This window comes from Melitaea cinxia, chromosome 6 (genome assembly GCF_905220565.1).
Source record: "Melitaea cinxia chromosome 6, ilMelCinx1.1, whole genome shotgun sequence".
Classification (NCBI taxonomy): Eukaryota; Metazoa; Arthropoda; class Insecta; order Lepidoptera; family Nymphalidae; genus Melitaea; species Melitaea cinxia.
The window spans coordinates 14,296,474-14,306,787 of NC_059399.1; positions in this window are offsets into that span (position 1 = coordinate 14,296,474).

Sequence of the window (10,314 nt, forward strand, 5' to 3'; positions counted from 1 at the left end):
AAAAAAAAATTCAATTTAATCTGTATTGCAATATTGTAATCTTAGTAGTGCTAACAAAAACGCGATTCCTGATTTGCCTTTATTTTGGTTAAAAGCCCTTTAAAATTCACCCACCTCAAAAATACACCATTACCTGCATCCAACTTCGTGAGTTGTGACACATTCCTAATGACCGTGTCGACAGCCACTTCAATCCTGTCCCCGCATCCTTACATATACGCTTACGTTGACGACAGAGCGTTTTTTGAGACGTCACAGAAACTACTAGAACTAAAGACCTTAGTCTTTGACTTCCAACTTATAAAACGTCTTCTAGTGTTGACTACAAGCTATTATGAGAGGCTAAGAAACTGCAGTACGGAAGTTGTACTTCCCTAAAGTGTGTACTTTTCATAAACTTGAAGCGAATATTATGAATTGAATATTAAAAAAGTTTTGTTTAAAATACTTATTGAAGTACACATTATCAAACGGATGTTAATCCTTTTAAATTATAGTAGATATACAAAAGATATTAGTTACATTTTACTTTCTTATCACGATGTGTTGGTGCCGTAGTTATGAATTCGATTTACATAAATTACAAATTATTATATACGCCATACAGTTATTTGTCGTGATCGGGGCATTTGGGCTTGTGTAATTTGTCTTACCGAAGACCCGAAAAAAGCGTTTAGGTCCTAGTGAGGGCAGAGCTAGGCAAAAAAAAAAACAAAAAAAAAACTATATAATGTACAAACTAGGAAGAGAGAAATAAAATCAAAAAAGTTATAATGTTCTCGGCTATCAAATTAAAGGTTTATTTAAGACCTAGTATAAAAATGATGATGAAATAGTTTCAAAACTATAGTAACCACCATTATCAATGCAATACCTAACGCTTAAACTGTTAAATCCTCTGATAGCGCTAAATATACGGGCATAAATGGCTTTGTAGCTAACGTAGTAATTTTTTTTTTTATAATAATAAATATAAATAAATATTTACACAATACACACACGGTCGTCTGTTCCTAAAGTAAGCAACTTAATGCTTGTGTTATAGGTAACAGCCGACTGGTATATAGCTACATATTTTTTTTCGATAAACATACTTATAAATAATACATATATAAATATATAAATAAATATTTATATTACACCCAGACTCGGGGTGGGAATCGAACCCACAACCCTCGGAGCAGAAAGCAGGGTCACTACAAACTGCGCCAACGGGCTAGTCGAGATTAGTTTGTTTATTTCCTAACTACCCTCATATTTTTAAAAATCTGTTTTGCCACCTGTAAGAATTGGTAGTACTAGTATGAGAATATCGAAACAACACATCAATTTTTTTTTCTAAGTACAAATTAATTAACTTTTGTAGTTTTATTTTGTTTATAGATTTTGAATTTACTTTTTAAATAATATAATAAGTGAATTCGAGCTACCGAATAGTTTGTGAAAAGGATATCTATCTCACAGAACAATTCATTACTTTTTTTATTATACGGCTGATAAAGTATAATAGTTTAAGGATCTATTTCACAGATTACTGATAAAGCTACAGATACCGTCGAAAAACTCCTTAATATGCTGTTTTAACGCTTATTCTTTAATAGTAGTCATCAATTGCTTACCTACAAGATAAACGCCATCCGCTACGGGTAAAACAGGTCCTAAGTTCTGAAAACCATTTTATTTTCTGTAATTATTAGTAAGAAAACCGTAATAAAGAATGGGGATTGAGCATCGACGTGGTCCGTTTTCAATTTTTCCCTTTTCATGTGGTATAGCTATAGAATTAGTTACTATATCCGGACGGCCGCTATCTAAGCAGCTTATGAGAAAAATCGATTTGGTACTGTCATATTTATTAACGTTACGAGTCGGGCTACCACGGTATTTTTTGTCCTTTAGTAAATAAACTGCTTTATTCCGTATATAGTACTGAAATTGGAGACGGTGTTTTGCATTGGTGGCTTAATTATTTATTAATTTAAGAATAACTAATAAGATATCCATTAGTAATAGTTTCCTACATATGAGATTACGATAAGATGTCAATAGACTTTTAATTACAGGTTATCACAAAATGGCATATCACGTCAAGTAACATTAATCATTTTAATAATTTTAAATTTATTTTAACTAAATAGTTTGATATTAAGAAAATAATATTACAATAATAAAGAATAAACTTCCCTGGAGTACATTAACTTTATATGAAAAATAGGAAGTCAATAAAGTATTTTTATCACTCTACACAATAGAGTTTATTTAATCAAATTAACGTTCAATAAATTATCGAATAAAATCATAAATTTCTGTTCTTTTTATTTATTAAACGTGAAAAGCATTTCGTGATTTTTCTCAAAAAGAAAATGTAAAGTTACATTTACAACTGTATAGTCACCCTACTAGTTTCCCGTCTAACCCTACTTGCGTCGACAGAATTAATTTCCTGGCCTATAACTCTCATATATTGCAGCTTCGGCGACAGTTGCGAGTGTTTCCGATTTATGGGGTAAGTGTCGCTCGCAGGTACGACTATGGTACCGTGGAATAGACGCTTGTATCTGCAATAAAGCTATTTAATCCATAGCTTTGTCTAGAAGACAAACAGACTTCTCTAGAACAAATGCAACCAGAAGTTACAACTCCGTTCTATATTAAAGTAAGATTGATAAATATAAATTTCGACTAACTCGTTGGCGGAGTTTGTAGTGCCCTGCTTTTTATTCCGCGGATTGTAGATTCGATCTCCATATGAGTTTGGGGTGTAATATTTGTATATATTTCTTTGTATATTTGTCTAAAAATAATAATCAATATTAGTCATCTGTTATCTATAACACAAGCATTAAGTTGCTTACCGTAGGAACAGACGACCGTGTGTGAAAAAAGTTCAAATATAGTTTATACCTTATACCTGTATAATAAAAAATCGATTACATAAGTATTTGGTTTATCTATAAACGTGATTACCTATTATACAATATGCTAGAAATATAACTTTGAATAATGTCATGTAAATCTATTAATAATCTACTAATTGACGTTATTAACAGCAGATATCGCAAAACACTTCTTATTTTTTCAGATATTTTTAATTTACTTAGTATATCGTACGCTAAGGCTCTACATACAAGGGATAGTAGTATTCATTTATATTATTAAAATAAATTATAGTTATAAAAAAAATCTTAAATAAAAGTACTAAGTTACTTCATATTACATCAGCTGTCTGACAGTGAAAATCCCATTAAAATCGGTCTAGCCGTTTCAGAGATTAGCCGGAACAATCAGACAGCCAGACAAAAATTATAAAAAAGTTATGTATCGTGTATACATACACATGATTTTAGTTAAAAGAAATTATCTTAATATTACAAACAGACACTCCAATTTTGTCGTTAAGTAACAATTTTGACTCGTTGCTGGCCACATTACGTACATGACCAAAAATGCGTAATATACAGGTCATATTTAAATTCAGTTAAAATCTTATCTTGAGCCTGAAGTACTGATTCTATTCGACTGATTTTGTTATATAGCTTGGAATTGGTATGTATAATCCATTCTCTATGATAAAAAAATATAACAATTAATTTGTTGATTCAAAGACAGCATCATTATTCTAATAGTAAAAATAACTGAGGTAGGGGACAGCAGGAAATTTCCTGCTCAAAAAATACCTGCTCAAACTCATGATTTCAAGCAGTTTTGTTTTCCTGTTGGTGAATAAGGTGACCAGACCTCCTGGGGGGACTTGGGGGTAGGGTCTTCAACGCACTTCCGATGCTTGTTGCAAACGTCAATAAGCTCCGGTAATCGCTTACTATCAGTTGAGTCGCACGCTTATTTGCCGACTTAGTCTTTATATATATATTTTGTGTGTACGTGTGTATGTCACTGAACTCCTCCTAGACGGCTGGACCTATTTTGATGAAATTTTTTGTGTGAGTTCAAGGGGATTCGATGATGGTTTAGATTCACAATTTGGTCCACTGGAAATGTTTAATTAACTAATTTTTCATTTATAAGTAGTTGTTAATTTTGGAATGTTTTACATTGGATCCGGTAGACTGCGCTACCATCGCAGCATCAAATATTAAATATTATTCTATTTTAATTTCAGTTTGTCCCGACAGTTGGTGCTCGATCAAATTGAGAAAAATATTTGAAATTTTGTGTTATGGCAAAACAACGTTTGTGGGGTCAGCTAGTTATATGTATAAAAAAACTTTAATTATAATTTTAATACTATATATATAATTATATATCATTTAAATTTTAATTTTAATTATTTTAAAAGATAAAGTGATCTACACAAGTAGCAATAGATTATAAACTTCAAGGTGTTACAGACATTTTGACATCGATGTCTAATCCAAACTTGAATTAGACCTTGACAGAAATTGTTCTGCAACTCTAGACAGTTATACCACAGACCTAGACTAAGTAAATGTCATTTCTTCACCACTATTATTGTTAACGATATTTATAATAAGAATTTTTTCCGTTAAACTATTCATCATATTATCATCATCATCATCATCATCATCATCATCATCATCATCATCATCAAACAAAAAATATGCAAACCAAAAATATATTAAATAAATGAGTAGTTTAAAGCTATTTGTTTATGATAATAAATTATTTTTTACCTTTTGTACAAATATTTTTCATGATATTAAAAACTAGTTGCCCGGACAGACTTTAGTTCTGTCAAAAGTTAAGAGTATTTTTTTTAGTATTAAAAGTTTAAAACCTTCCGTGGGCCATAAGGAACATACAAAAAAATAAATTAGCCGAATTGGTCGAGCAATTCTCGAGTTATGCGCTTAGCAACATTCATTTTTATTTATTATGATAATAAATTATCTTTTACCTTTAATATAGATATTTTTCATTCATATTAAAAATTGTAGACTTCCAGTTAATGATAAAATGAAATGACTTTTTAAAATGAATAAAATGATATCATAAAATAATGTATTAAATAATGCTGTTTATTTATTTTTAACCGACTTCCAAAAAAGGAGGAAGTTCTCAATTCGACTGTATTTTTTTTATGTATGTTACATCAGAACTTTTGACCGTGTGGACCGATTTCGACAAATTTCTTTTTAATCGAAAGATGGTGTGTGCCAATTGGTCCCATTTAAATTTATTTGAGATCTAACAACTACTTTTCGAGTTATATCTAATAATGCGTTTTTACTTGACGCTTTTTTCGTCGACCTACGTTGTATTATACCGCATAACTTTCTACCGGATTTACCGATTTTGATAATTTTTTTTTTGTTGGAAAGAAGATATCCCAAGTTTAGTACCATGATAAGGAAATTAGGATCTGATGATGGGATCCCAGAGAAATTGATGGAAATTCTTGAAAATCCGCAATAACTTTTTACTGGGTGTACCGATTTTGATAATTCTTTTTCGTTGGAAAGGGGATATCCCTAGTTTGATACCATAATAAGGAAACCAGGATCTGATGATGGGATCTAAGAGAAATTGAGGGAACTTCTTGAAAATCCGCAATAACTTTTTACTGGGTGTACCGATTTTAATAATTTTTAATTTAATCGAAAGCTGATGTTTGTCATGTGGTCACATATAAATTTTATTGAGATCTGATAACTGCTTTTTGAGTAATCTTTGATAACGCGTAGTTACTTGACTATTTTTTCGTCGATCTACGTTGTATTACTCGTCGATGTAATTGAAGTCGGTTTTTTTTTTTCGTTTGCGAGCAAACACAATTATGTGTATCATGTTTTCGTATCAATCAACATGTATGTTTATCTGCTCATACATGTAGAAAGACGCATATTACCAGTAGTAGGATGTTACAGACCGAGTCGATCATTATTTAAATGATTTTTTTTTTTTTGAGTTATTCCGTGTGTAGAAAATTTTACGTTGTTTCCTGTTTGATATATTGCGATACGCCGGCGGTCGCTGGTTCGACGCTCGCACGCCATGGTACAGGTAATTCAGGTAGGTAGGTACTTGTTGTTTTGATTTATTTTTGGCGTTTTGTGCTTGTGGGCTGTTTTTATTTCCAGACCTCCAATTAGTATTTACATCTCAGTGGCTCCTTTGAGTGAGACGCGTTACGCTTCAGCCTGTAATATCCCACTACTGGGCATAGGCCTCTTTACCCATGTAGGAGAAGGATCCGACCTTAATCCACCACGTTGCACCAATGCAGGTTGGCGGATATATTCCCTACTATGAGTTACTTCGCTATCAGGTGTACATGATAACAACCTGGACCAACGGCTTAACGTGCTCTCCGAGGCACGGGAGGCCCACAAGGACTGCACAAACACCCAGATCACGGCAAACACCTGTATGGCCAATACAAATGTTTGTCGTGTGCGGGGATCGAACCCGCAACCGCCAGCGCAACAGGTACAATCCATGGCTGTAACCGTTGCGCCAACGCGGCGTCAGGCGGAGACGCGTTAATTTAATTATTGTTATAAATACGAGTCTATATTATATTTTATAGGCTTACAATTTGAACTGGACTAAATACCGCAGCATTAGGGTCGTCTAATTTAATAATTATAGCAAGACAAAGAGCAAAGTTTGACTTTTCAGCGGTAAAAAGGGATGGGATGCTATGTCTTTGAAGCTTGGAATGTTGATCTTGTAATTAACATCACATAAACGGTGACCCTTGATGTGCTTGTAGGAACTACGTTGTGGCCCTTATAAAGATAGGTACAGTAGAATAATTGTGTTCGCTCGAAGACCATAAACAAATTACTTAAATTACATCGAAAAGTAATACAAAGTAGGTAGACGAAATAATAGTCAAGTTTTACGCGCTATAAAAAATTACTCAAAAAGCAGTAATAGTTATGCAACGTAGGTCAACGGAAAAATTGTTAAGTAAATACGCATCATTAGACATAAGAACGCACTACCTTTTGTTTAAAATAATTTAGAACCCCCTACTTTTTTGGAAGTCAGTTACAAATTGAATCTACGTAGTCCATTATCATTTTAAAGTAAGTCTGTTTGATTGTCAAGCATTTGTTTTAAAAAATTTACAAAATTATTTTTTTTTAAGTTATTTTATCAAAGTTCCCGTTAATTTTTTTTTCAGCAGATCGTTTCATCTTCATTTCGAATAGTTTATAGATTCACAACAACTGTAATTGACAAGCCTACTTGAATTAAAATATTAATTTAGACACGTTTGATTGAATCATGAAGTAAAACGTACTTTAAATCTCGCAACTCCAGAGAAGTCACGTACGCGTGCTTCTAACTTTTTTATATCTGGTCAAAGGAACCGTATACATAGCTCTTCAAATTATTGTAAAATGTACGCCAATAACAGTAACAGCTTTCAATGTCAAATACTTTTTAAAAAAATACCAATTTTATTTTGTTTTATTCACTGAATAATGATAATAAATTTAAGATATTTATATAAATAAATAAATAAATAAATATCTGCACAATACACTCACGGTCGTCTGTTCCTAAAGTAAGCAACTTAATGCTTGTGTATAGGTAACAGCCGACGGTATAGCTACATTTTTTTTTAGATAAACATCCATAAATATAAAATATATATATTACACCCAGACTCGGGGTGGGAATCGAACCTACAAACTTCGGAGCAGAACTTACTTCATTATTCCAATATAAAAAGTAGCATCGTCAAGGTTTTTGGAGGTGTTCTATAAGCTCTATAATTCTGAAGATGGTCTGAATTTTTTTAAGACAGTAACAATAGGTACCTCTTTTACTAATATCGGTTAACACGTCCGTTATTACAAAAGGTCAGTAGAAATTTTTTTTGTTCCGAATGCTGAATTAGATACTTCTTCTATACTATTTTAAACATTTCAGTTATATTCACTTGTTACCAAAACATAAAATTGCCAAAATAAAAGATGTACGTTATTAAAAATACCAACTTACGAAATTTAAATAAATATACAATCTGCCTTTAAAAAAAAATACGGTTGACTTCTATTGAAAACGTCATAAACTTTTTAACATTCTCTAGTACTCTGTGATAAAGTCGCTGAACGGAAGCCAAACTCTTTCCCATTATTAAAAAATTTGCAAAATTTTTAATTGGAATCGATGAAGCTTGTTTCATTGTTCTCAAGAATTATTAAACTTGAAAATTAAAAAAAAAAGTAAACAATTTAATGTTTATTCGATTCCACCGAGTTTTGCTGAAATATTGTTTCGAATGCAATTACTGTTTTTTTTTTTTTTCTTTAGGTTAATGTAAATTTCGTGTATCTTTTATAATTGGTCCTCCAAACTATGTTGGTGATTGAAACTCAAATTTTAAATTAATTTATTTCAGACTATACACATTACATTGTTCACACAAACTTACATTTTCACACATTTTAATCATTTTTGTAACGCTTAAAACATTTAAAAAATACAATGATTATTAATGTAAATACATATATTATAAACTTATACACACATATGTAAAACTAATATATATTCGAAATCATACAGATTATATATTACTAACGTAACGTACAAACTATAAATTGTTAGCTTCAGAAAAAAAAACGTTTCCACGTCAAACCCTTGTAGTGTAAGTGACGGGTGTACGAGTACGGGTTGTGAACGCAGGTGCGAGACGCACAGAAAACACTTACGCTAATCTTTGCAAAGACAAATAGCGTCCCACTGTGAGAAAATATACCACAGATACAAAACATAGCAGACAAGTCATCTAACTAAACAATTATGTAGAATACTGAGTATGGCTCTTCTGGAAATGGGATATAATGGAATTCCATATAATATAATGGTACATCCTGAACGCTCTAGATTAATAAACTTTCAGAATTCTCTAGATTGTCAATTTCTAACTAAATAAATGAATATTATTTTTCGAAAGACATATTCTTTTCATTGAAACAGTCAAAACTCGAGCAGGTAGATGACCGAATGATATCAGCTATAGTCAAATGTTGTATAGATCTAGAGGAGTCACAACTGCTTTACTGGCTAAAATTAGGATTCCCTATTCTTAATTGAGGAAGAAGCCCTACTATCGGTCATTTAGCGACTATTTCAGTTCAAACTATAAAGGTTATTAAGCTTAGGGTAAGAATAGAGCAAAAACATGATGTCAGCTACCAGTCTTCTCTCGCATAAAAAAACAATTACTAATATCTCATATTCCTATAGGACCTGCATAGTGAAAGAAAATTAAAAAAAAAATACCAAAATAATCCATAATAGCCAATACATATATATGATCTGTAATTGTTATTTTATATCTCAGAAATATTTGTCTACGCGAGACCTACAATATTTAAATTAAAAATACTTGCAAACTATATGAATTTGAAGAAAAAATATTTTTTTTGTTCTCAAACAAAAGAAAAACGCCGTCTCCATTATTAGATATAACTCAAAAACTACTCGTCAAATATGATTCCAACAAATAAAACCTAACGACAAGCACTAGCTTTCGAATATAAAAAGATTCATTAAAATTATAATACCCAGTGAAAAATTTTTGAAGCACCTAACACACATAAAAAACACATTTGAATTAAGAACCCCTCTTTTTTGAAGTCGGCTAATAATTGCAGTAAGTGTTAAATTTCCAGTGATTTAAAAACAATTTTTCGCATGGTTTAAAGTTCATAATACTAAAAGCATGAACAGACTATGATCTTCGTCTCTTTTGTGTCTCTGAAAGAAAAAAAATTGCTAGCTACGCCTTCGGCTTTCACCTAAAACTACTAGATTCTCCGTCAACCTTTGTCCTGTCTAAACACCATTTAAGCGTTCAGTGTTTATTTTGAGTTAGACCGTCAATTTAACGAGTAACTGGGGACCGACATACAGATGTTTGTGTCTGAAATGGTATACATCTCTTTACGTCTTGTAGATTTTTACGATAGGTACCTATATAGAAACTTTATATAATTATTATTGGTTCTTATCGAGAAGCTAATGCTATTTTGAAGGTAGGTTAACTCCGTTTACAATATCATAAAGGTCTTTTTTTCATTTGCATCGATCAAAAATTAATGTGATTTATACAAATAAAGTGAAAATAATATTTTACGTATTAAAAAGCGTTACTGCGTATACAGAATGCAGAATATTTTGTTATATATTTAATTAATTAATAAATAATAAATAAACGCCTTACACTCAACGGCCCCCACTAAGATTCACTCCTGTATCGGGGGGGGGGGGGGGGTTATCCGGAAACAATACACAAACACAGACGCCCAGACCATGGCAAACATCTGTACAACAACAAACAACAATACAAATAAATGTGTGCCGCGACCGTTG